Raw genomic sequence first — 27,325 nt, 5'->3', positions numbered from 1 at the left:
TTGCAAACCTGCAGAATGGGCTTAGGGCAGCGTAAAGCCAAACATCCAAGGCCTTAGAGGGGGCTCCGCCTTGCATTTGGACGAGGGTTCCATTTTCAGGGACACCTCAGTACAAGGCCAGCTTTGAGGACCCTCTGGGAGGGAAGCCATGGAAACCAGCCCTTACCTCCGGAAAACTGATGACTTCACATTTATCCAAAAGAGAAACTGAGGGTAAGCTGTTCACTTACTCAGTGCGATCTCTGCGTTAGTATACTCCTGTCCTGGGCGATTAACGCCTTGATCATTTTTCTCGGCCGTATTTATTATTTATGAACAACATGCCCATGACGAATGTGCAAAGTGTAATGTGTCTCTCTGAACTCGAGCAAATTTGGAGAATTATAGCAACCCCCTGGCCATTAGGTACTTGAAATGTGAGTTTAAATTGAACAAGGTTATGGTGAAATAAATAGGTTTTTTTCGACAGTACGAAACCTTGATTCGCCTGAAAAAAATAGTTGGTCTCGGTGTTCGGGGACCGCTTATAGGCTGCGATGTACAGGACCGCTCCTTTCCGGTTTATTTCCTTCCTGGGTTAATGAGACAGGCAGCCGTTCTGAATATACTGCCTTGCTAGTTAATCTTTCTCCGGAAGATATTTACGCTCCAGACCACACCATCGCGGCACAGACTCAAAATCTTCAGTCCCAAGGGGCTTGGTGCAGAGTACTATTCAGTGTAGCAGTGTTGACATGCTTTCAGTGGGAAATGAGATGGCGATATGTCCTCAAATTCTCCCGTCCAGCCACAATAGAAAGAGCAGTGTTTATAAAGCTGACAGCGTTCCAGGACTCTGAGGTTAATGCTTCTGCTAAGTTCTGGCCTGGAAGGGGACCATCACGGCTCTGCGTTTTGGCACCCAGGGCTCTGGAACCCGTCCACGACAGTGAATTCTTCAGATACCTGGCGCTCACGTGAAAACATTAGGAGGGACAACACTGTCAGATATTTTCATGGTTTGGGAAGAAAACATCCCTACAGTCAGCTGGCTCATGGGAGTCCGGGCGTTTTCCTGACGACCCGAGATCAGCCCTGCGAAAATCAGCGCCCCTCGCGTTCGTGTCCGCAGGAGGAAGAACCCTGACGCCTGCAGCCGGCCGGGTCGGCATTCAGGCCTGGCTGTGCCGCCGTGGTCAGGTGACTGGAAGCGAGTTGCCTTTCGGGCTTCGATCCTCTCGTTCGTAAAACCCGGGAGAACCAGCACCTGAAAGCCCGTCTCGTTAGCGAAGGGCTTACTGTATGCTCAGCGTTCTGTACGTGCTGTTGTCGAACTCCCAGGGCGACAATCATCCTCGCTTCCCCGTGATCGGAGGAGCAGCGGGGCTTGGCCAAGGTTGGCTCAGGGTAGGAGCACCGGTGTCGTACCTGTGCTCCACCTGCCCGGGGTCGCCGCTCAGAGAACGTCCGTGATCGGGACTCAGGCGCCACACAAGGAAGTGTACTCGTGCCGAGCCGCGAGGACCAGCTGCGCTTTGTGAGGGTGAAATTAAGTGAGCTAAGTCATACAGAGGCCGCAGGGGCAGGCCCTCGGTGCGTGGGCTCTAACTGCTTCCGAGACTCAGTTTTCCCGTTTGTAAACTCAGGGACCCATCGCCTTCTTTGCCGGGTGGTTGTGGGAGTCAGAGAGGGCGATGTATGAATGAGCCTCGCACACAGCAGGTGTTTTACAGAAGTCCTGTGAACCTTCCTGCCGTCGTCCGCCCCGTGTTCATGGTGGACATGTCCTCTGTATGTTCTCTGTGCGTCCAGCCCCGATGGCTGGACGTTTCTGGAGGTGTCCTTGCTGTGCCCCCAGGGTCAGTGATGTTTCAGGCCCTTCCAGGCGGAGCCCCCTTGGGGAACTTATTTCAAGGACAGTAGAAGGACAGCGTATCAGGTTGGGATTCCGAATCCCAGAATCCCTAGCCTGCCACTTACCCCCGAGCCACAGGCTTCTTCGAGGCCCCTGCGGATGAGCACCCCGAGGCCTCAGCGCGCCCGCAGTGTGGCCTCAGGCCCCTTTAGTCCTGTCCCGCCCGGGACTGCTGGTCCCCAGCCCTCTCCTCAGGGCCCGCACCGTCACCTTGACCCTCAAGGTGTCACCGTCCCGAGGTCAAGGACAGGTGCAGACAGAGGATGCACACCTGACACGTTCCCGCCTGGCCTAGAACTTCTTGGGACTTTCTGATGGAAAACCTCTAACGACCCAAGAAGGAATGTGCCCCGGGGGCCTCCGTAAAGGTCTTGAGGCACACATTTCATGTTTAGTATATAGGGCCACAACCTATTTTTATGCTTTAAATTGTTTTTAATTATTTATTTTTTAATTAAAAAATTGTTTTGTTCTACTCCATTATCTTTTTGCTTAATAGAAAGCAAGGCAGCCCAGCACAATACCGTTCTGGGAAGCAGTGTCCTTGTCCCCTGCCAGGGCCACACTGTCACACCCTCGGTTTACACATGCCCCGCGGGCGCAGGGAGTGGGGGAGGGGAGGCCGTGCCCTCGGCCGTGTGTCCTTCTAAAGGATCCACCTCCTTGTGCCTCGTCCCCATGGAACCCACAGACCCCAAAGTGGCATTTCATCTCTGCCCTTGGGATGTTGTGGTGGCAGGGGTCCCTGAGTTCAGCCTGGAGATGGCAACAGGGTCACAAAGACAGGAGGTCATGCGACCGGCCGTGCAGTGCAGGCCTGGGGCAGACGGCGGGGGTTGAGATACGACGCCCTTTCCATGGACACCAACAGAGACGCATGTTCTCATGCTCAGGCGGCCACGATGAGTTGACCAGATGCCACAGTCATGGTGACATCTGTTTGTCACCCAGCGTCTGGCATTAGTGGCCAGCAGGTGGCCTGGAACTGTGTGGCCATTAAATCATGCCCAGCGCCCTCTGGCTACACTGACTTCTCCTTGGCACAGGTGGAGCTCCCTGTGTTCTAGAAAGCTGCAAATTTATGGCACACATCTGTCGTGCCTCCCTCCCTCGCCCAGAGCAGACATTGCTAATCAATCATGACATTCTTTCCCACAGAGCCGGAACGAGGCCTCGGAATCCTTCTCAACAACCGCCCGGAGCCAGCTGGTGAAATGGCATTTAGTTGGTGACGGCCCCTCACCACTTCCCCTGCCCCTCCGATAGCCGGGAGGGGCACTGACAGGAAGCACCCCCGTGCAGCCCGGCACCCCCACACTCACTAACAGAGCACAGACCGCACGTGGTACGCCCCCAGGCTGTCCTGCTCGGGGACCCCAGCCGGACCCACCTCGGGCTGCCGTGGCACAGCTCCCCAGACCACAGGCCCCAAACGGCAGGAAGGGATCTTCTCAGAGTCCTGGGAGCTACGAGTCCGAGTTCAAGGTGTAGGCAGGGCCGGTGTCTTCCGAGGCCTCTCTCCTTGGTATCTCCTCCCCGGATCCTCACTCGGTCCCTCTGTACATGTCTGTGTCCTACTCTCCTCTTCTCAGAAGGACACCAGTCAGTCCTATTGGCTTAGGGCCCACCCATATGACTCCATTTTACCCTAATCACCTCTTTAAAAGACACTTGTCCAAATACAGTCACATTCTGAGCTACCAGGTTAGGACTTGAGCAAATGAATGGTGGGGGGGGGGGGGGCGGGGGGGCGGGCAGGGGACGCTATTAAGTCCATAGAAACGTCTGTTGGAATGAGACTTGAACTTGTCCTGTCTGTAGCTGAGGGTATGGTCCAGGCAGGCACCGGCAGTGGGCCCCGTGCCCTGGGACGGGCACAGCTCCGGGTCCCTGGGAGGCGTGGACGCACCTGCTACCCTAACCTCCATCAACAGGGCGGCCGCTTGGCTTCCAAGATGACCCTCCCCTTGGAAGCTGCCTATTCCCCCTGAGACAAGAGGCGCTCTCTCAAGGGGGCCAGCGGCCTGAACAACCAGACATCTGTTCTCAACTCGGGAAGTGACCTGGGTCCCACTGAAAGGCAGAACTGCTCAGTGGTGGTCACGGCAGGTGTCCCCCACGTGGAATGGGGCCGGATGGTGGAAGGCGGTAGAGACGATGCCCTCAGCTTCTTGCGTTCACCGATTATGGGACCCCGGGGATGTTCCCCCAGGGGCACGTGAGGGCCTTTGCTTCTCAGGCACCCCTGACCTGGTTCCAAGTCCCGAGCCACCGCTCACGGCCATGAAACCACCGGGAATCACCCCTCTGCTGTGAGCCACCCTTTCTCACCGCTAAATGGAGGTATGAATGCTGGGCTCCGAGATTTCAAAAATGTTTAATGTTTGTTTATTTCTGAGAGACAGAGACAGAGAGACACGGAGGGAGGGAGAGAAAGCATGAGTGAGGGAGGTGCAGAGAGAGAGGGAGACCCAGAATCCGAAGCAGGCTCCAGGCTCCGAGCTGCCAGCACAGAGCCCGACGCGGGGCTCGGACCCGCGAACCGTGAGATCGTGACCCGAGCCGAAGTCGGCCGCTGAACCGACGGAGCCCCCCGGGCGCCCCTTGACCTCTTCAATTTTAGGAAGAGAAGTGTGACTGAGTCTGAATCTGACGATGAGAACAGAGCTTACGTTGCAAGAATGGTGCAGAGAAGTTCTCAGACACCCCCTCCGGAGGCTCGTTACCAAGTGCACGTTCAGAGGCCCGGCCTCCAACCCGGAAGCAGAACTTCCCAGCCCAGAGCTGGCAATGCACACTTTTTACAAACTCCGCCGGAGGTGGCCAGGCGCACTAAAGCCCAGCGTCTGCCTTTGGAGGATTGCGGTCCCTGCCTGGGGAATGAGGGCGGCCGGCACACTCCCTTGGTCTACACTAGGAATCCCTCAGAGTCCCCCGCCCTCCCTGGGCAGAAACAGGGACGCCCCTTGTCCCCTTGTGGCTCCAGGGAGACGCCCGTGAACTCCTACGCGGGCTTCACACAAGGGCACGTCACAGTCAGCTGGTTTGCACACAAGTCACGGCGCAGCCGGCTGTCCCCACTGCCTGTGGCCAAAGCCTCGCGGTCAGGCCGGCGTGGCCTCAGCCGTCACGGCCCAGAAAATCACAGAAATCACAGAAGGACGCACAGCGACGCCCGTGCGCGGAAAGAACCCTGCTTGTAGGTTTAATGTGATTGTGCCTTTTAACCGTCTCTCCCTCACAACGGAGGCCTAGGAGCGCTCCGGTTTCCATCGACACGCCAGAGAGAGCCTTTCGGATTGCCTTTGATCTGTCACACGGTATTTGTGTCACCTTTATGTAGAGTGAACTTTGGAATCACAGACAGTTTGCCTCTTTGCAGGACGGAGATTTTAATAGCTTAATAGCCGAGTGCTTTGGATTCAGGGCAAGAAACGTTTACCATCTATTTTTAAAGTGTACTTTCTCCTGGAAAATAATTTTCCGATGACTCAAGTTACGGATGTGCTTTGTAGAAGTTCTGGGAAATACTGAAAAATATAAACGAAGGAAGTCACACCTAGCTGGGGTGCCAGGCACGTCACCGGCCTCTTAGTGGCTCCTGCGGCTTCTGCCCCCTGCACACGGTTCCTGGTGTCTCCGTTTGCTTGTCTGCTCAGTGCAGTCACTGAGGACCAACCCTGGGAGCCGCGGTCACCGGCACAGGAGGCTGTGGGGCTTGGTGGCACACGGGGGGAGGGACGAAGGAAGAGACTGGAGGGGGGGCGAGCCAAGGGCCGTGGGCAGTGGGCAGGACCGGCGCGGTGGGGCGGGCAGGTGGCGTTTCAGGGGAGCAGGTGGTGGAAAGGAGCAGGGGAGGAAGGCACAGAGCCTCGGGGTGTCCGTAAACGTGCCTGCAGACTCAGGGACCCTCCCCCACAGCAGGTGGAGCCCACAGCCCCTCCCCCTGCGCCCAGCTGAGGCTGGTCTCTCCCGGGACCCTCTCTGTGACCCTTGAGCCCCCAAGCGAGACGACACAGCTCCCAGGGAGAAGCACCAGCCGAGCCCACTCACCCTCCAGATGCATGAGCCAAACCAGTGGTGGCTGTTTTTTTTTTTTTTTTTTTAATTTTATTTTTTTCAACGTTTTTTATTGATTTTTTTGGGACAGAGAGAGACAGAGCATGAACGGGGGAGGGGCAGAGAGAGAGGGAGACACAGAATCTGAAACAGGCTCCAGGCTCCGAGCCATCAGCCCAGAGCCTGACGCGGGGCTCGAACTCACGGACCGTGAAATCGTGACCTGGCTGAAGTCGGACGCTTAACCGACTGCGCCACCCAGGCGCCCCAGTGGTGGCTGTTTTGAATGAATCACAGCAGCTGCTGGGAGCAGGGGAGCACGAGGTCCCACGGGCGGCCGGGTGGGGTCGGGGCCCGACCCCCAGGTGCTCGGCCAGGACCCTCCCCGCAGAGGGATAGAAGTCGCAGCGGCTGATGCCGGACCTCCGTCTGGTCATCGGACAGAGAAGCGGTTCTGAACGCAGGTTCTGCTGCTCGCCACCGGAAAGTCAGCACCCGAGAGACAGTGAGTGACGTTGGGAGAGGAAAGGACAGGTTTGCTGCAGCCGGGAAGCCGGCCACCTGGGAGGACGGTGGGCTCATGCCTCCGCGACTGCCTCCCTTGTCCAGGACGAGCCGGAGGGTTGGGAAGAGGAAGGCGCGGGAACAGGGAGGGGGCTGCGTGCAGGAGCGGGTGCCCAGGGGGTCACTCGTATGTCGAGGTGACCCTGAACGACGTGCTGGCATTCTCCTCAGCCGTTTTTCAACGTGGTTGGGCCTTGTCGTCGTCCTTCACCTTCAAGGCCAGCGGTCTGCAAACCTCCAGCAAAGTACGTTATTTCTGCTACAGACCAAGGGACTCGGGTCAGCAAGGAGGGAGTGCGTGAGCTTGAAGTCAGTTCACCCTCTCCACCAGCAGAAGGGCTGTTGGCAGCTCTGTGCACAGGCGCCTCCCAGTGCTTTCCATGACATCATGTCTCTAATATCGCCGCCCTCCCCCCCCCTCCCCGCGCTGACCCGCTCAGTGCACTCATCAGCCTTCCGGGTTTGCCCATGAGGAAACCGAGGCACAGAGAGGTTAAGTAAATTGCTCAAGCTGCATTGCCGGTTAATAGGATTTGGGCCGGGATTCAAAACCCTGCTCTCCCCCTTACCCTCTGTCCCCCTCCATGGAAGCTTCTAGAATACAGATGGGACGGTGTCTGTGGAGGTGGAGGGGCCCTTCTCTGCACGGCGGATCCGGTCCACGGGGCTCCCGGACCAGCAGCAGCACCGGCACTGGGGAAGCTGGTAGGAACGCGGTTTCCATCCCTGTGGCAGCCTGGCTCTGGCGCAGGCTGGCGAGATCCGGTCTGCCCGACGCCAGAACCGTGAGGCGCTGCCCCGTCCGCCCGCGTCGCTCCGCGCTGGCTCCGAAGGGACACCGCTGCGTCTTCCCCGAGGACGGTCCTCTGCTCCGACACGTCCTCCTGGGAGACGGGCGGGGGGGGGGGGGGGGGCTGGCCGCGCCGCGGGCAGGGGGCACCTGCTGGCCCCGCCTCCCACCGTCAACCCTGTGCGGGCCGCCCCTCCTTAGGGTCGCGCTTGTCAGGATCAGTGAAAGGACGATTGCAGCATCTGTGCTTTTGACACACCCTTCACTTCCTTCACCCTGTCCTGAGCACAGGACTTTTGCACATAAATTCTCAGGCCTCGTCTGTTCATTTGAGTCTTGCTTGCTGGGATCGGAGGAGAGAAGGCGTTAGCAGGGTACAAGAAGATGGCCTTCAGTTGAGCGGAAAAGAAGCCAACGCTTTCAAGGACTCTAAAGAGGGAAGGGCAGTTAGTAGCTGCGGGCTGGACGGCCCCTCCCGTCTCCCACACCCTCGGTGACTAGGACGGGACGCCGGCCAGCGTCCGAGTGCCAGTGTCAGCATAGAGGCACCTTGGGCAGAGATGGCTGGGCCCGGTGCACAGCGGTCGACGCACCCAGAGCCCGGCTCCTTCCCTGTCCCCAGACGGCGTGGAGCACTGCAGGCCGGCGGACCTACCGTTGTGCCCACGGACCCGCCGCCGTGCCCACGGACCCGCCGCTGTGCCCACAGACCTGCCGCTGTGCCCACAGACCAGACACACCACCGTGCCCACGGACCCACCGCTGTGCCCACAGACCTGCCGTTGTGCCCACAGACCAGACCCACTGTTGTGCCCACGGACCCGCTGCTGTGCCCACAGACCCACCGCTGTGCCCACAGACCCACCGCTGTGCCCACAGACCCACTGCTGTGCCCACAGACCAGACCCACTGTTGTGCCCACGGACCCGCTGCTGTGCCCACGGACCCGCTGCTGTGCCCACAGACCCACCGCTGTGCCCACAGACCCACTGCTGTGCCCACAGACCAGACCCTGTTGTGCCCACAGACCCACTGCTGTGCCCACAGACCCGCCACCGTGCCCACGGACCCGCCACTGTGCCCACAGACCCGCCGCTGTGCCCACAGACCCGCCGCTGTGCCCACATGCACAGAGACGCCCCTCCACATTCACGGTTCCATCTATACCCTCCACCCCGAGAGGTGGGGTCTCTGAGGCATTACCATGAGGAGGAACAGAAAGCCGCCAGGCCTCCCCCACCGGTGACTGCTGAGCCAAGCGCAGTTTGGGACGACCAATGTCCGACGTCTGGACCGCGCCTTCCGGGCTCTCCGTCGGAGGCATTATCTACGCGTGAGGGGCAAGGAGAGAGACGCTTTTGCACCTGCAATTTTGTGGGAAAGGAAGGGCGATGATAAAGCCGAGTAGTCTGGATTCTCCTAACCCGTCCCTACCCGCCCAGCCCGACAGCGGAGCGCTAGCCTTTGGTCCCGGGCATCGGCTGCCGCCACTGGGTTCCACCGCCCCAGCCCTCACCACCCACCCCGCTGCGCACGCCTGGCCTTCGGGGCTCCGGAGAGCATTCCAGAGTGCTCGCCACCGTGGCGGCGGGCAGGTGCGGGGCCCCCCTGGCCGGTAGCCCGCCTTGGTGCCGTCCCTTGAAGACGTCTGACTTCGCGTTCACCCGGCCACAGCGGCTCCCAGGGCGGCCTCGCTGGCCGAGCCCACCGGATCGGTCCGGGTGGCGGTCAAGGGAAGTGGGCAAATGCACTGTGCACGGCCTCCTTCCTGAGCGAGGAGGTTGAGAGCAGTCTGAGGGCTGGGCCGGTGGAGGCCGAGGCTCGGTGGCCACAGATCCAACGCCCTTGACCTTCCGGTCGGAAGGGGGCACCGCCCGTAGAGCTCCAGCTGCACGTGGCCAAGCAGAAAGAGAGGCACCGCGTCGCCAGCTCGGACAACCGTGCAAGAGCAGAAGTGCTGAATTTTATGTAAACTCTGCCGACGGCCGATTTTTAAAAATTAAAACAAAATTCCGCTTCAAGCCGTCGTGTGGGCCAAACGTAACGCGCCTGCCCGGTGCCGCAGAGGGGGGCCGCCTCATGACCTTGGCATCGTGCGGTGGGGTATGAGGTCCCGCGGAGGCCCAGCTGAGACAACAGACCATTCGGGGCTGTTCTGGAGGGGCTGTGCCCTGGCCTCCCCTTCCTGCCCCGGGGCTGTCGGGACCCTGGGGCCCCTGTGCCAAGGCTTCCTGACGCTCCTGACTTCTTCCCCGGCCTCGCGGAGCCGCCTGTGGGCCAGGGGAGTCCCTTCGGATCTCAGAGGTGTCCGCTGTGCCACCAAGTCCCCGAGGCACGGAGTGAGGGACCTCCTCGGGGCAGGCGCTCGCTCTGGGACCCCTCCCTGCCTCGAAGCAGAGGGGACGGGCACGCAGAGTGGCCGTCTCTGTCTCTCTTTCGGGGCCCGAGCCTTCTCAGCCCCTGTGACGTACCGTAGGCTCGCTGAGCTCTCCGTCAGCAACGCTAGTCCCCGCTCGGGCCGCCGCACGGGCCTGCTTCCGGAACAAAGAGCGTTAGACCACAAAGCAACGCAGAGGGAGGCCCGGGGCCTCACTAGCAAGTGGGGGAGAATTGACTTTGGTGTTTCCACCCCTCCTTCCCCAGTCTGTGCTCAGTAGGCTTCCGGGAGGGGGCGCCGGGCTGGGTGACCGAACACCCTGATCATCTAGACGCCCTGGCTTTGCTTTTGCTGCGGGTGGAGGGGGCGGGTGGGTGCAGAGGCCCCCCGTCCCTACAGCCGTGAGGGCCTGTTCGGCCCCCAGACAGTGCACAAGCATGGGAGCCGAGCGGGACTTGCTGTCCTCACTGTGGGTGTCCACTGAGCACCGACCGCCCGCTCTACCCAGACAGAGAAGGGGTGGCGAATGGGGGGGGGGGGTCCCTGCCCTCAAACTGGGAGGAGGAGGAGGAGGAGGGGGAGGAGACGGGCTCCCGGCTGCTGAAGCTTCCTGTGTCTGAGCACAAGTCACACTTGAGGCTGAGGGTCACAGCCCAAAGGGGGGGGGTCTTCACTTCAGATCAGAGGGGGTGATGTTTGAACTTGACCTGAAAGATTCCCTGAGGGGAGTCGGCTCTCCAGGCAGAGGGTGGGTCTGTGTGAACAAGGGCATGGAAGATAGGAAAAGCCCATATTGTCTTTGAGAAATAGGGTGATAGGAGCATAATCCATGAGAAAAGAAGGCACAGGAGGTAGGAAGGGGAGAAGGGAGGAGGAGAGGGGAGGGAGGGAGGGGCAGGAGGCAAGGAGGGGAAGGGAGGAGGGGGGAGGGAGGGGCAGGAGGCAAGCAGGAGGGGCAGGGGAGGGGAGGGAGGGAAGGGAGGGGAAGGAGGGACAGGTGGCAGGGAGGTGAGGGGAGGGGAAGAATTGGAGGGTAGGAGGGGTAGGGGAGGGGAGGGAGGGGAGAGGAAGGAGAAGGGGGGAGAAGAGGGAGGGGAGAAGGGGGAGGGGAGGGGAGCAAAGACTCGTCCTCTGCCTGGAGTGCCCAGGGCCTTGGAAAGTCTGTCCTGTTCAAACAGGAATGCCTTTCCGGCGAATCCCCGCCTCCACCCAAAACCCACTGCCCCCAGAGTGGGGAGACTTCTCCAAAGTCTGTGGAGGCTCCTCCCGCCATGGGCACCAGGGAGTGGGGCGGGGGAGCCCTGGTACCCAGGGCGTTGCTGCCCACAGATGAGCTCTCAGCTCCCGCCTGCCCCTGTCAGTGGCCGTTGGCTGGGTCCTGACCTCATGTCTTTGTTTCCAAAGCAGGGGCACCGTGACTCCGTCCCGAGTCCTCGGCGAGGGCACCTCGGGCGCAGGCTGTGTGGCACAATGCCAGTGTCAGGATTCTGGGCACGGCAGCTGGCATTTGCTGTCTTTGGACACTTTTCACCCTGCGGGGCTTGTCTCCCCGGCAGGATGCCCTCGGGGCCTGGCACACAGCAGGACAGAAAGGCAAGGAAGCCAGGTTTCTCCTGGGGACTTCTCTGTGTCCCCGCGCGTCCTTGACTTAGGATCCTGTGCTGCCTGCTTAAAACAAAATAATGTCCCTCGTTAAGGGCCGCCTGAGCTTTTATTCATTGGATCTGTTCTCATTTAAATGTGACATTTGCCACCGATTTTTCTGTCTTGTACAAAGTGTCTCCAATAAACAGATGCATTTTAAAGAGCTTCATTCAGTGAGTCAAGGAAACAAATTAGCTTCCAGCATCCCGTTCCCCTTAACAGATGTCTGGAAAGTTCTCAGCACTTCCAGAAGGAAGTCTTCACGGGGAGACTTTCCACTGATTCCGTTGCTGGGAGCTTGTCGTGTGCGAGAGGCAGGGATTGGCGGGCGGTGCGGCCTTACGTCGAGCGGGTGGTTCAGTCTAACATCGCGCGCTCGCGGGGCAGCTCGTGCGGGGATCCCAGCCATGACCCGGCCTGGGTCGCCTGGCGGGACAGGCACGAAACGAGGAAGGTCTAGCGAGGGAGAACCTAGTCGCCCCCGGGGGAGGAGGATGGGCCAGACCCAGGCTTCACGAGCCCGAAAGCGTCTGCAGCACAGGAGCCCTCCCTGACAAAGCAGGTCAAAGTTATGAAAACAAAACTAAGCACGAAAGCCCGTCTTTATTCAGAATGAGAAAATATATCACAGCAAATTGCAAGCACTAAAAACATCTAAACATTCTTTAATTAAAAAAGCAAGAGAGGTGCCTGGGTGGCTCAGTTGATTAAGTGTCGGGCTCTCGATCTCGGCTCGGGTCATGATCTCAGGGTTCATGAGATCAAGCCCTGTATCGGGCTCTGTGCTGAGAGCTCAGAGCCTGGAGCCGGCCTGGGATTCTGTGTCTCCCTCTCTCAAAAATAAATAGACATTAACAAAATTAACACAAAACAAAACCACAAAACAAAAATGTTCAGTGATTTACTGCCCCGATCTCACAGGAGCAGCTTCCCAATGTCAGGTGTCCAGAGCCTGCCCTGCCCCCAGCCCTGTCCCCGGGAGGCCCGTCAATGCACTGAAGGCTGGGGGTCCCCTGTTGTCTGACGCGTGCCACCCTGCACAGGAGGCCTGCGGCCCCCGAGACAACCTGCTCATTTTGGAGCGAGGGCAGCAGACCCCGTGGCTTGCTCAGGGTCCTTCGGCTTCTCCACAGCAGACTGGCTCCTGTCCCGAGGGACAGACACCCCTTTCCTCTGTCTATGGGGGTGGAGGGGTGGGCAGGGAGCCCGGTGACGGCGACCCCCTTCCCGAGCCCTTGCAGAACCCACAGGCCGGCCCTGCGCGTCCAGAGGAGTCCCGCGGCTGGGAACTGCGGGGCCCCTGCGGCCGCCCGCCTTGGAGTTTCAGGGAGGTGAGTCACTCTCGGGGACAACCACGCCCGTGTGTCGCAGCTCACCCCTGCCACTCTGAGTTACTGGGGGGGAAGCAGCTTAGCCTCTGATCTCTGTTTGGGTGCAGGGACATGTTCCAAGGGGGATCAGGTCAGCGTGGGGTGTCCCCTTGGCAGAGGGTACCCAGTGATTGGCTGTGTGATTGGCTGTGTTCTGGGGGAGCCGCCACGGAGAGCCCGGCAGGGTTTGCGGGCTGAAGGAGAGCGCAGCCCGCTTGGGGGACCGAGTCCCGCGAGGGGAGCCGTCCAATCAAACATAAAACAACAGCCGACATTTGCACCGCGTGTCTACTCTGTGTCGGGTACTGTGCTAAGCACTCTCGACGTCTGTCCCCATCTGTTGTCACAGATCCAGCAAGTTCATGGGGGAATCACTATCCCCAGTTTAAAGGCAAGGAAACCGAGACTTGAAAAAACTCTATCACCGTGTGGTGTCACGAGGCTGGTGGGAATTTGAGCCCGGACGTTGTGTTCCGGGACGTGAGCTCAGCCACGTGGCTGTCCTAACAGGCGCGCGGGGTGCCGTCACCTGCTGTTTCCCCGGGGGAGGGCGCTGGGCTTGAACTCTGCCGGGAAGACCTGGACGGCCCGCGCACCTGACTATGAAAGGAGCTTCCTGCCGAGGCTGTTGGTTGTGTTTTGGCGGGGGCGGGTGCACAGTTAGCGGCACAGGTCCGGGGGTCCTGTGCCCGAGGCCTCAGCGGGCTGTGAAGGGCGGCTTGAGACAGAGCTGCTGTTTGGCCCTGCTCTGCGGGGCTCACGGCTCGCCTGCCCTCGCCCTCAACCCGATTTCATGGTCTGGACGACAAGGCTTGGTATTTTTCCATTTAAAAGCTCTGTGAAAGGCTGGTCGTCGGTGTTTACTAATGCAAGAGGTCAGCAATTATATAGGGCACAAATGAAATGGCAATCAAATTAGAAACGTTAGGGGGCACCTGGGTGGCTCGGTCGGTGAAGCGTCCAACTTCGGCTCAGGTCACGATCTCACGGTTCGTGGGTTCGAGCCCCGTGTCAGGCTCTCTGTGCTGACAGCTCGGAGCCTGGAGCCTGCTTCGGATTCTGTGTCTCCCTCTGTATCTGCCCCGACCCTGCTCATGCTCTGTCTCTCTCTCTCTCAAAAATAAACATGAAAAATAGAAAGAAAGAAAGAAAGAAAGAAAGAAAGAAAGAAAGATTAGCTTCATTTCCTAGAAATGTCTGGTCCGGTCTAGGAAGAAGGGGAGCGTGTGACCCCTCGGACATCCAGGGAAGGGGGGGTGCCTGGAACCAGGCATCCCCCCTCCTGCTCCCACACTGCTCATCTGTCCCGCCACCACCCGAGCTCACAGCCTCGGCACCTCTCTGCTGGCCGACTGCACGTCTGGGCCTTCAATGTCGCGGTCAGATTCCACCCATTCCTATAGCTTGACCGCCCCCACGCCCGTCCCTCCAAACACAGGAACTCGCGTTCCCCAGAACCCCCGTGGGTCGCCCTGCCCCCGGCCCACTGTGGCCCCAGAAGAATGGGTAGCGGCTTAGCCTGGTAACCATAGCAACCCCATTGCCACTGCTCCCACCTGGGACCCTTCTCCAAACTAGAATTGTGCCCAGACACCAGCAGCTGCTGTCCTCACCGTGCGCAGACCCTCTCTCTTGTTGTAAGGTGGGAAATCTTCCCGCGAAACTTCGTGGGCTCTTCTCTTTCCCGTCCCTGGGTGTGCGACCTTCATCCGAAGCAACAGCCTGCCTGGGAGCGGGTCAGAATGCTCCAGCAGGCGTGCGGGAAGAAAGGCCATGCTGATAGTCGGTTCCTGACAATCAAAAATATGATTATGCAGCAGGATAATAGCCTTGCGACTCAGGTTATTTTCTTGAGAAGGAATTTTCCAAGCTCCCCTATTTCCTTTTTTATTTAGCATATCACAAACCGATGTAGAGGCATTGGCGCATAGATTTCTGCTGTGGCTTAGAGCTTTGCCCACGTCCTTAATGAGATGTTAGCTGCATTCGAGAAGGACGCGTTGGCCCAGGGGAAGTAACGAAAGGCAGGACGAACGTGGCGGAGGCTGGTGCAAGACACGGTAGTGAGGTCTGTGTCTCCCGATTTTCCGTCTCCCAGCTGAGGCTTGGAGGGGCCAAATGCGTCAGGTACATCGAGGGAACGCTGAGGACCGGGGTCCTTGCCCCTTAGGGACTGAGAGAACGCCCTGTTGGAGACTGTGGGGCAGACACGGAGAAGTAGGGACCAGCCTCTGGAGCAGAATGACACTAGATATCAATCCCAGGAACGTATCTGGGAAAGCTCTAGATGTTTGGGAAATAAGTAATACACATTTATTTCCTATTTTTTTAATTTTTTTTTTATTATTTTTGAAAGAGAACATGAACAGGGGGAGGGGCAGAGAGAGAGGGACAGAGAATCTGAAGCAGGCTCTGCACTGACCACAGTGAGCCCGACACAGGGCTCAAACTCGCAAATCATGAGATCATGACCTGAGCCGAAGTCGGACAATCAACCGACTGAGCCCCGCAGGTGCCCCAGCAATACACTTTTAGGGGCGCCTGGGGGCTCAGTCAGTTGGGCATCCAACTTTGGGTCAGGTCGTGACCTCACGGGTCGTGGGTTCGAGCCCCGCGTCGGGCTCTGTGCTGACAGCTCGGAGCCTGGAGCCCGCTTCGGATTCTGTGTCTCCCTCTCGCTCTGCCCCTCCCCCACTTGTGCTCTGTCTCTCTCAAAAATAAATCAACATTTAAAAAATAATAAAGAAATAGATACCACCCATGGGTCACAGAAAAATCACAACGTAAATTAGAAAGTACATCGAGCCCGTGTCGGAGCAGTACCATGGGGGAGGGTGTAGTTCTGTGTGTGTCAGTTGGGAGAGAAGGCAGGTCCAGCCTCAAGGGATGCACGCTTCCAACAGAGTCAACCAGAAAAAGAATGGCAAAGAAAACCCAAAGAAAACCAAAGGAAAGGCATAGGGAAGGTGAGGGTAGAAATCAATCCCATAGAAAGCCAATGTACAATAAAGCCTGGAGTGAGCTTTTTGAAACCATCAATGGGGGCGCCTGGGTGGCTCGGCGGTTGAACATCCAACTCTTGATGTCGGCTCAGGTCATGATCCCAGCGCCACGGGATTGAGCCCGGTGTCGGGCTCTGTGCTGACAGTGTGGAGCCTGCTTAGGACTCTCTCTCGTTCTCTCTCTGTCTCACCGACTCTCCCCTATTGGCTCTCTAAATAAATAAATAAACAAACAAATAAACAGATACATTTTGAGGAAAAGAAAATATCACTGAAACTTGTGAACCGGTGTAGAAAACGGAAAGAACGTGCAGGTTGCCCCCATCGGGACTCCAAAGCCATCGCTGCAGTGGATTCTGAAGACGTTGGAAAATGCTGAGAGAGAAGCATGAACAGGTTCTTGCAGGAAGTTGGACAGTGGAGATAAAATGGACCCATTTCTTTGAAAACACGGCGTACGAGAAGCAGTGGCCCCGAGGTCCAGAGATGGGGGCTCCTGGTTTCGTCTGCCGCCACCCACCCCACCCCCACCGGCCGGGCGTGCCGTCCTCACACATGACGCGTCGTCCTCGGGAGCCTGGGGTTGCCTTCAGGTGCGTCGCTGAGTTGCCGGATCAGGTGGAATTTGTTTTGTGTTTTGCGGTTGACACGGGGAAAGACGCCACAAACTCCGGGTGAAATCGGGGTGCCGCGTCTTCTCCGCGTGTCGGGGCTGGCGGCGTGCGCGGCTTTCGGGTCCGGCGCCTCGTCTGCTTCCCGAGGGGACAAGAGACGTGCCCGAGTATGACTCTCAGGAAGTTAGGACCGCAGCCCTCGCCCGCGTGCTGGAGGGAGCCGGGACTGACCCCCGCAGGCCCATCACGGCGGAAAGGCCGCTCAAAGAGAGCTGGGAAGTGGGCCTTTGGGATGAAATTGCTCACTTACACAGAGAACGTCCTCCCGACTCACGCAGCAATAAAACCCTAACCGTTGGGTGATCTCTTCTACCGGACCGAGCGCCCTGCCCCGCTGCTGGCAGCGAAAATCCACACTGTCATCTGTTTCCTACCAAGGTCCCTGGGTGAGGACAGCTTTCGTATCTCGGACTGGGTGGAGATACAGGTAATAGAGACATTTCAAACTATATATATGTATCCTTTGTACTCCCGTGCACCTGACCTTCTCCCCCAGCCTGCCCGACCGGCCTATGACCCACTGCGCGGAGAGTGGCTCGCTCAGCCTTGTCCCCTACTGGAACGTTTTCGTCAAGTCGGTATTGCTCTGGAAAGCCAGAAGGCCAAGGGCACACGGGATGTTCTGGCGCAGGTGCATCTCCATTGCACCGTCGCGATCACAGAGTTCTGCGTCCTCCGGCGAGGACGCCCCCACACCCCCATGTGGCCGGGGCGCAGCGCTGGGGGCCCCGGGACAGAAGGGGACTGTGACGTAGAGCAGGGCTCCTCAGACTCTCCAGCTGGTTCCCCCCCCCCCCCCCCCGGGTTTCCAACCTGTCACAGACCCGCACACGGCTTTACTGTGCACGACCCACGCTCAGCACGGACCGTGTGACTCATACCCGGCTCGTCGGTGTCTCGTCCAAGGAGAGAGTCTGGTAGCACCCACTGGATGCCACCGCAATGTCAAATTGCTCCGAAAGTTTCCTGACACTGCCTCTCAAGGTCTGTGCCTGCCCCGGGGCGCCCCAGCCGTGTCAAGTGCAGACGTGAAGCACGCCTGTGGAGGAAACAGAGAGCCTGACTGTCCCCCTGGCCGAGGAGACTGTGGGAAGGAGAAAGGGGACAAGGAGAGTGAGGTTGTCAGGTGTCCCAGCCTCACGCTAGTCTCGGGGTCTCACCTTACGGGCTTTCAAAACACCCGCTACATGCGAGGGGCTCACGAGTGCCGGCCCAGTGGCTCACTCTTGGGCTAACCCGAGGGAAGTCGTGGGACCCTCAGAGGAGCCCACCCGGGGCACCATGTGCAGGAGAAATGGCACAGAGGTGACGTGATGGCGAGCCCGAGGCCGTGCCCCTGCGGGCACCCACACATCACTACGTGACGCAAACGTGAGAGGCGCAGAGGCCCGGGGTTGGGAGACGGGGAGCTCATGGTCGGGACCTGGAAACAGGCAAAGGGCCCACCCCCCCCGCCCCCGAAGGTCGGGGAGGGACCAGGCACGGCCCAGCGGTCACCCCTCCAGGGAGCGGAAGCCGCCATGGCCCCTGGGGACGCTGAGTGGATCTGAGGGCCGCCCGCTGCTCGCGCACCCGGCCGCCTGCCTGGGGAGGAGGAGGAGGCCGGAGAGGAGGTGTGGAGGGAGAGCTTGCAGCCTGCAGAGTCAGGCCGTGGGGTCACCCCTGCGGGCCGGGAAGTCGGACGCAAATACTAACACGGGAAAGAGACATTTCAAAGCAGAACGACCCCGTCGGCCTTCAGGGTTGACCCAGTCAACGATCAGATCACACGCTGTCCAAAAACCATTTTTTTTGCCTAAGACCTTTCCTCTTTCGTTACTTTCTTTATTCAGCTCTAATTGTCGTAGTGCAATCTTACCAGTTTCAGGTGTCCGATGCAACGATTCCACAATTCTGTACCTAAAAACATTTAAAAAATTTACATCTCTTCGATTTACTTGTTCTTAATAATTACACTGAGATTCCCCATAAAAACCGCAAGAGACCAAAGTCGGCCACCCTCCTAATGGATTACCATTATTTTAAAAACATTTTGTCACGGATAACATCAGCTTATTTGACTGTAAGCAAACCCAGGCAGCATAAACATTTTAACGCTGATCAATTTAAAAGGTAAACAGAAAACTGGGTGGCTCAGTCGGTGAAGCGTCCGACTTCGGCTCAGGTCGTGATCTCGCGGTTCGCGGGTTCGAGCCCCACGTCGGGCTCTGTGCGGACGGCTGGGAGCCTGGAGCCTGCGTCTGACTCTGTGTCTCCCTCGCTCTCTGCCCCTCCCCCGCTCACACTTTCTCTCTCAAAAATAAATAACCTTAAAAGGAAAGTTAAAACAAATTAAAAGCATGAAGTGGGAGACGAGGTATGGATAAGTGTCCCACTGCCCACAGAGCAGGTGCCTCTAAAGGGCATTCAACCTGCTGTGGGAAACAGACGTGCGTTTTCATGTCAAGGTTGCTGTGCTCATGGTCGTTTTGTGACATTAAGGAAGAGGCTGAAATTTAAAAGCCAGGGGCAACATGTAGGAACCAACGTATTTCACGAGACAGAAGTAAATTTTAAATACATCTGCTGTGTGCACTCAATCTCAATAAACCACAAACCCTATGAATAAACTAGGAAGAACAAACCAGTTAACAGACAAACAAGCAAGGCGTGGGGGGGGGGGGGGGAATCCCGCTCATTTAAAAATGACGAATTGACTGGTCATTTCCTCCTGTCCACTCTGCGTATCCCACTGAAATTACCAGGTGAAAAATAGATTTAAAATGCAGCCTCCGTGGGGCACCGTCGGGATTTCCGCAAGATAAGACGCCCGTGGGAGCAGACTGGCTGTCAGTGCCCGAGCGCTCACCCCGGTGTCCAAGGCTGGCCCTACGGGGAGCAGGGTGTCACTGCCCCCAACGGAGCACGGAAGGCGCAGGGTCGGAGCGCCAGGTGCCCGCGGCAGGGCTGGGGGACGCTGAAAATGTGCAGCGTGAGCGCCAGGCCGGGTCTCACCTGGGGCCACTTGCCTTCCCCACAGGGCCTCACGCACGGACTGCTTTGGAAATGAAGGAGAGCGTCTGTCCTCAGGGCAGAGGCAGGGAGGCCGAGGGGAGAGGGGTACTTGGGGCCACCACAGCAAACGCGCGTGGACAGGAAGACTACAAAAGTACAGTTTTCTCTCTCTCGTTTTTCTTTTTTTTTTGCCTTCCCTGGAATTGCTTCCCTATTTCCCCACAAGCATCTCTCCATCCTGACCCAGACACCCTCACAAGACCTCAAGAGCTGGGTCCGGAGGAGCGGACATCAGAGGACCAACAAAGGGGCTATAACCGCCCCCCCCCCCCCCCCCCCCACCAAAGGCCACACGACCAGGCCGCCTTCCCGGTCCTTCTGTCCCGACTGCACCAGGGGACTGGCTTCTGTGTCTTCCCCTGATGGCAGGGTGAGAGGAGGGGAGGGGGCGTTAATCTGCTTTGGCTTCTGGCCCAAGCACCCCCGCACTGACTCCCCATCAGTCCCCGTGCACCAGGGACTTTGCCGCCTGGCTGTTAGAGAAGGTGGATCAAACCAGCCGGCTGTGGAAGGACACCAGTCGGCTAGGGAAGCAGGCTCCCGGCTCCCAGCTGTCAGCACAGAGCCCGATGCATTTGGAATAAATGGCCTTTAATTAAAAAAAAAAAAAAAAGGCCATGAGGGAACAGGAGGAAAAATTAAATCTCAGTGGGGGTACCCAGGAAGACGGATTTTATGAAGTGTTAAAATACCAGTCCATACAAGAACAAGCTACTCTGAACTAACAACCACGTGAGAAGAGGGGAAAACGTCTGAGATTCAAAGCTCTGTGTACAAAACAGAAGGATAAACAGGGGCCACGAGTAGCGGGAAACCCGGCTGAGACGACGGAGGGACCCTTCAAGGTTAGCGGTGTGGAGGGGCGCCTGGGTGGCGCAGTCGGTTAAGCGTCCGACTTCAGCCAGGTCACGATCTTGCGGTCCGTGAGTTCGAGCCCCGCGTCAGGCTCTGGGCTGATGGCTCGGAGCCTGTTTCCGATTCTGTGTCTCCCTCTCTCTCTGCCCCTCCCCCATTCATGCTCTGTCTCTCTCTGTCCCAAAAATAAATTAAAAAAAAAAAAAAAAAAAAAAAAAGGTTAGCGGTGTGGAGAAAAGGACAACCTATAAGAGAAAAACAGGCCTGGCACAGAGAGTCCCAAGACTCAGTGTCTGTGTCATAAGACCAGAAAGGTAGACCCAAGAGGATATTGAAAAGAAAAAAATAGACAAAATTTCTTGGAGCTGAAGAAAGTCTTGACATTTTAGATCAAGAGGGTTCACCACTGGGGTGCCTGGGTGGCTCAGTCGGTTGAGCGTCTGACTTCGGCTCAGGTCATGATCTCGCAGTCCGTGGGTTCGAGCCCCGCGTCGGGCTCTGTGCTGATGGCTCAGAGCCTGGAGCCTGCTTCGGATTCTGTGTCTCCCTCTCTCTCTGTCTGCCCCTCCCTCACTCACGCTCTGTCTCTCTCTCTCTCTCTCTCTCTCTCAAAAATAAATAAGCATTAAAAAATTTTAAAAAATCCAGCCACGTATTTGTCAGAAGATAATATACCAAGTAGGATTTGTTCCAGGATATCAATTTGGTTCCACGTGAAGATCTATTGAGAGACAAAGGAGAAAAACACATGTATATTTTGGGAAACCCTGGCCATTGTTAGATTCCTAGAACTAATAAAAAGAGCTAAATTTACCGCGTGGGCCACATTGGTCCCGTGTGTCAGGCACTGTGCTAGGAGCTTCACGCACTTTGTTCAATTCTCACAGCGACCCTGTGGGGCCCCGTATCATTATCATCCCGTTTTCTATGTAAGGTACTAAGTGTCGTCCCACTTTGTCCTTAACCTGGTGGGAGCTTTTAACCAGAAAGCCGCAGCCAACATCCCAATCGGAGAATCGGAGTCGAACCCCTTGTCCGTGTGGATCTGCACCGGGCCTCACCCCTGGCAGTCTTGTCTCGTTTCCTACGTGTTTCCTTAATTCCCCAAGGATTGTCCTACTGTGCAGCCCATCGCTGAACAGAGGCCCAGCTCATCGTTGCCGCAGACTGAAACACGAGATGAGTTTTCTCCCTCGAGTCCTGGCATTGGAGCTGCCTTCTGCCACCGGAAGGGACTCAAGGACGGACCAGAGTCTAGTGGGAGGTACCCGGGGTGACGTCAAGGCGTGCGCTCACCCACCACTGGAACTCAAGGGCTCGGGGCCCGTCGGGGGACCCCAGATCGGATCACCTGGCTCTCCGAGCTTCGGTCTCCTGATTCTGCCTGCGAGCACCGGATAGGGTGACCTAAGAAGTCTTCGCCTCTGATTCTGTGTCGAGACCGCTGATCCAAAAACCAAGGCTCTGACGACTTCCGCAATCGCGGTGAGTAGCTGTCGGCCAGCAGCCCCCCGCTGCGGGTGAACGTCTCAATTCAGGCTGGGAACATACGAAGTGTGTTCTTTGGAAAAGAGACATCTCTTCCCTGGTTCTCAAGACTGCAGGCATACAGACGCAGGAAATCAAGCTGTCTAGCTTGCGGAGGGGACTTTCATTAATTTGGGGGACATACTATCAAAACAAAGTGTCCCTTTTTGCCACATGCCGAGTAGACACAGAGACAGGAAACGCGTGCCCCAGGCAGGTTGGTGGAGCCCCCGCCCCGGAGAGCTGGAGCACAGTCTTCAGAGTTTTGTGACGAAAGCGGAGACGAAGGCCGACATTTCAAAGGGCCATGTTGGGGGCGTCTGGGTGGCTCAGTCGGTTGAGCGTCCGACTTCAGCTCAGGTCACGATCTCGAGGTCCGTGGGTTCGAGCCCCACGTCGGGCTCTGGGCTGATGGCTCGGAGCCTGGAGCCTGCTTCCGATTCTGTGTCTCCCTCTCTCTCTGACCCTCCCCCATTCATGCTCTGTCTCTCTCTGTCTCAAAAATAAATAAACGTTAAAAAATAAATTAAAAAAATAAATAAATAAAATGGCCATGTCGGTTCTGTGACGCAGGACATCCAGAAAGGTGGAAATTTAGCACCAGCGCTGATGACAGAGCTTGGGAGATGCTTGGGGTGGTTGTGTCGTTTGGGCTTCTCTACATCTTGGGTGAGTTTTGACCACTCTCGTTCTAGAAAACAGATCATTGAATTTTTTACGTGCAGTGGCGAGTTTCACATAGCGCTGCCTGGTGTCTGTAACCTTCTTATCTGTGCTTAGATCCCTTTCCTGAAGATTCACATGTGCCCTTTCTCTTTTTTTCCCCGGAATAAACTTGCCAGACGTGTGTCCAAGTTCGAACTATTTCAGAGATTTCTTCATGGCTTATTTTTAATTCAACTGGTTTTCTGTTTTGCGAGTTACTCGTTTTTCCTCTTAATTCTACTAAATCTCATCTTCTGGATTTTCTCGAGGCTGTTTATATAACTGCTTCAGTGGATGCCTTGTTTCACTGAATCTCATTTTTTTGTTTCATAATAATGAAAGGTACGATTTTTCCCCTGCATGTAGTGAACAGCTCTTGTCCCCCTCACCCTGAAAATTTTAATAGGTGGTATGCTCATTAGAATGATTTTCTGAGTATTTTGTAATTGCAGCTTAATTTTTTAGCAAACTCAGTAATTATATATTTTAGATTTTCTTAATGTTTATTTTTTGAGAGAGAGAAAGAGAGACAGAGTGTGAGCAGGGGAGGGGCAGAGAGAGAGAGGGAGACACAGAATCTGAAGCTCCAGGTTCTAAGCTGTCACCACAGAGCCCGACGTGGGGCTTGAACCCACAAACTGTGAGATCATGACCTGCGCCCAAGTCGGTCGCTTAACTGACTGAGCCACCCAGGCGCCCCTCGGTAATTACCTTTTTAATGCTATTTAAGTCAAATGGCTTGGTGGTTTGTTAGTTTGCTTAATTTTTGGTGGTCAGAAAACAGCCTATAAAAATTCCGCTTAAAATTTTTTTTCTAATATTTATTTATTTTTGAGAGAGAAAGCAAGCAGAGGGACAGAGAGAGAGAGGGAGAATCGCAATCTGAGCCGTCAGCACAGCCCCACGCGGGGCTCAATCTCACGAACCGTGAGATCATGACTGGAGTTGAAAGCAAGAGACAGGCGCTCAACCGAGTCACCCAGGCGCTCCCCCCAAATTCCACTTTTTAAAACGTACCCACGTTTTTCTTTGTAGCCCTATATTAAATCAATTTTATAAGTGTTCCGTGGATATTTGAAAATAACGTGTATTTTGAAAACGTGCATTTTGAAAAACGTGTACTCGAAAATAACATGTCGGCCATCAAAATGTCTATTCAGCTTATCAGTCATACTGTTCACACATTTCCTCTCATTCCACCACTGTTATTTTAAATGTTTAAACACATCTGAACGTGTGATTTTCTATCAATATTAAAATAATACTTATTGGCCTGCCCAGATAATATAAAAAATGGCTTGTGCTCTAATTTCCTTCCACTTTCCCCCACTAACTTTCATTGAAATAATATGGAATTCTAGATACAAATTATATTGATAAAGCCTTTAGGTTATGTAAGTTTTATCTAAAAAAATATTTTTAACATTTGTGTCGCTGTTACTGATAAAGCCTTTAGGTTATGTAAGTTTTATCTAAAAAAATATTTTTAACATTTGTGTCGCCGTTACTGATAAAGCCTTTAGGTTATGTAAGTTTTATCTAAAAAAATTATTTTTAACATTTGCGTCGCCGTGTATCTGCCTGTATTACAGTTGTCTATGCTGTAGATTATTGCCTTGCTGGTTTTACTCTTCTCTTCCTGGTTTCCTCCCCTTGGATTCTTCACTTTGGCTCCTTTCGTGGCGCGAAAGGTACGTCTTCGAGCCGTTTTGTTTTGCTTGAAGGGCTGGTAGATAACTTGCATTCGCTTCAGTTTTTCTTTACTTGTGAGATAAGAAAATTTCTTGTTAATTCCCAGGAAGCTTGGAAATATCAGAGGCACCGAGCGGAGCGGAGGGTGGACAGGACCCTGACCTCCTGCCCCAGAGGTCGGGGGTGTCTGGGGCCAGGTGTGGGCTGGAGCCGTGCCGTGGAAGGCACAGACGGGGCCGCCGCGGGGAGGGCCTCAGGGGATGCTGTCGCCCGTGGGGACCAAGCTCAGGCCAGACGGGGACACAGAGTGAGGGACAGATGAACCAGAGCAGCTCTCGCCCAGCACAGCAGACGTCAGATGGCCCGGACCCCAGATCCGCATTTGCACGCTGAAGCCATGTGCCGAACACGGGTGCTGACAAACAGAGGGGGCCCCGAAGCGAGCTGGATCCAGGCAGGCACAGGTCCGAATGTGGGGGTCCCCCCGAACGTGGGGGGATACCCGAGAGGTGAAACGGACAGCGGGCAGGCTCGGAGCAGACCGGGAGTAACTGAAAGCCTGCAAGGTATGTTCTGTCCTGTGCTCACGGGCGAAGGGAAGACGTGGCCCAGAAAAGGACCCCCAGGACACCCCCATCTTACAGGCACGGGGACTGGGGCTGAATGGGGCAACGTCTTCCGGGGGCTCCGCTAGTCAACAGTGAGTCTCCGGAGTCTGAGTTTTCCCGTGACGTCGCACTGCCTCACGCAGCATTCTGGAGAAGTGTGGTGCTACCCTTGGCTTTTTGGTGATTTTCAAGGTGTTTTATGTTGGAGAGCGATTGTATTTTATCTTTTATTTTATTTTATCTTATTTTCAAAGTTTATTTATTTATTTTGAGAGAGACAGTGTTGAGCAAGCAGGGGAGGGGGCACAGAGAGAGGGAGAGAGAGAATCCCACCCAGAGCGGGGCTCGATCTCATGAACCGTGAGATCATGACGTGAGCCGAAATCAAGAGTCAGATGCTTAAGGGACTGAGCCACCCAGGCGCCCCTGGAGAGTGATTTTGTGAGGAAGAGAAGTTCACTAGGGTCACTTCAAAACACAGATCTTTTAGTGGAAAGACAAGAATAGCCTTGCCCTGTCCCCTCCCATTGTGTCTTGGGGTCCGGCCGATGTCCTTGCTCTGGCCTCTCGCTGCTGTGGTGCATGGTGGGTCAGCAGGCGGGGAAGAGCTGGGGCTTCTGGAGCCAGGGCCCATGCCTCGGTTTCCCCACCACGGCAGCTCTCCACGTCTTTGTGCGATGTCTTCCCCCCACCCCTCTCCCCAGCTGTATGGCTGCCTCGTCTGACTGCATCGGAGCCCAAGCCGGTATACACATTCCCCCTCGCTTTGGCTTTCACTTCCTTTTTAAGGAAGCTTATTTTTCTGACAGCCTACTCGTGAGTCACCCCTCGTCCAGTAGCCAGACATCGTGTTCTTGTGTGCCCTTGGTTGGTTGGTTTCCGGTTCTCCAATCATGGGGAAAGAAAGCAAAAATAGCCTTATGCCTTTTAGAGACCGGATGTCAGAATCAAAAGGATTGTGACTTCCTCTTGCCTGTGCACAAAATTGCTGCAAGCCTGGGTGTTTTGGAACCACATAATTGCAGGCTGCTCCAGTCCTGGAGGTCAGAAGTCCAAAATGAGTCTGGGGCCGGGGGCAGGAATTGAGGCTGGTTCTTTCCGGTGGCTTCTGGGAGAGCCCATTCTTGGCCCCATCGCCCCTCTCTGCTTCCACGGCCATGTTTCCTTCCCCGCTACAGTCAAGAGCTGCCCCCGCGTCGCTCTTGCAAGGACAACTGTGATTCCGTGTGGCCCAGAAAACCCAGGAGAATCCCCCCATCTCGAGACCCTTAACTCAATCACATCTGCAAAGTTTGTTTTGCTACTTAAGGTGACATTTGCAGGTTCCAAAGATTCACTATGGATTTCTTGGGGGGCCATTACTCAGCCTCCTGCAGCCCACTCTCTGGCCTCCAAAGATTCCAGTCCATCCTGTATGTGTTCACCCCACTCCAACCCATTACACCATCAACCCGAACCCAAAATCTTTTCTCGACTGTCTAAATTAGGTGTTGGTGATATTCTGCATATGATCCATCCTGGGGCAAATCCCTTTCTACCTGTGGGGACTCAGAAAATGAGTTATCCGCTCCAACAATACACTGGTGGGACAGGCACAGGATAACAGTTACACACATTTCCATTTCAAAAGAGAAAACGAATTAAAGAAAGGAGTCACCCGTCCGAGCCATTTTAAAACTCCACCAGGAAAGCCATTCGTTTTCAGGGCCTGGGAATAATCTGTAGCCCTCTGGGCCCAGGCCCTTGCCTTAAGGATCATCCTGCTGTGTTCCCGAAGGGTGGGACACGTTGATGGCAACTGTCCCTACCAGCCTGTGTTCTGCCTGTAGAAGTTTGAGAGCCCAGCAGCCGCCTTTCATCCAGTCCTTCTCTGTCCTTTTCGGCCCACGCTGGTAGCGTTTCTACTGGTATAATAGCCTCAAAGCCTGTGTGTATTGCCCATGTGTGTCACAGGGCTTCACCCTACTCCACGGGACAGTCTTCCAAAGGTCTTTTCTGGAGGATGTCATTTCTGTTCCTGGCTTCTGCTGAGATGGCTGGGGGAATCCCAGAGCCACCCAGCTAATCTGATCGGCACGGGCAGAAGGCGGTCCGGTCCCACCCCTGGCGCCTCCCGTCCAGCACACGCTTTCCTGACAGCGAATGTCCTGATGGTAGCATCTTCTGCAATCTGGAGGGGCGGAGGGCCCTTGAGGGCACGGGTGTCGTAAGCTCCCGGGGACGCCCAGCTCTCTGCACGCACGGGAGGGAGCAGCTGCAGTAACCCCAGGGCTGACTGGTAAGAAACCGTAGATGTGGCTGCCGGGAGCAAGCCGCGCGGAGGCTGGGAGCTGAGCTCGCTGCATGAAGGGAACCCCAGACCCGAGGGACACCAGCCGCAGCAGCATCTATCACAGAATGACACCGCAGAACCGTGCGAGGGCTTATCAAGGCACGGCGCGGTGACGAGGCGTGCTCTTGGCAGACGTGTTCTCTTGCCTTTTATCCAAAACACCGCTGCTTCATTCTGC

The 27,325-nt window shown here is 56.2% G+C and overlaps 2 protein-coding genes across 2 annotated transcripts in view; one reads left to right on the top strand and one right to left on the bottom strand.

Moving 5' to 3' along the window:
• The window catches only part of CTXND1 (cortexin domain containing 1), a 35,093-nt gene that overhangs the window by 1,155 nt on the left and 6,613 nt on the right, over positions 1 to 27,325 (top strand). The window lies entirely within an intron of this gene.
• FAH (fumarylacetoacetate hydrolase) overlaps positions 15,427 to 27,325 on the bottom strand; it is a 52,358-nt gene continuing 40,459 nt past the window's right edge. The window contains exon 15 of the transcript XR_013556487.2: positions 15,427 to 18,682. The gene's annotated coding sequence lies outside the window, so the exon portion shown is untranslated. The remainder of the gene's footprint in view (positions 18,683 to 27,325) is intronic.

This window comes from Panthera onca, chromosome B3 (assembly GCF_046562875.1).
Source record: "Panthera onca isolate mPanOnc1 chromosome B3, mPanOnc1 haplotype 2, whole genome shotgun sequence".
In the NCBI taxonomy this organism is placed as follows: domain Eukaryota; kingdom Metazoa; phylum Chordata; class Mammalia; order Carnivora; family Felidae; genus Panthera; species Panthera onca.
This window is presented reverse-complemented; position numbering and strand designations above follow the sequence as displayed.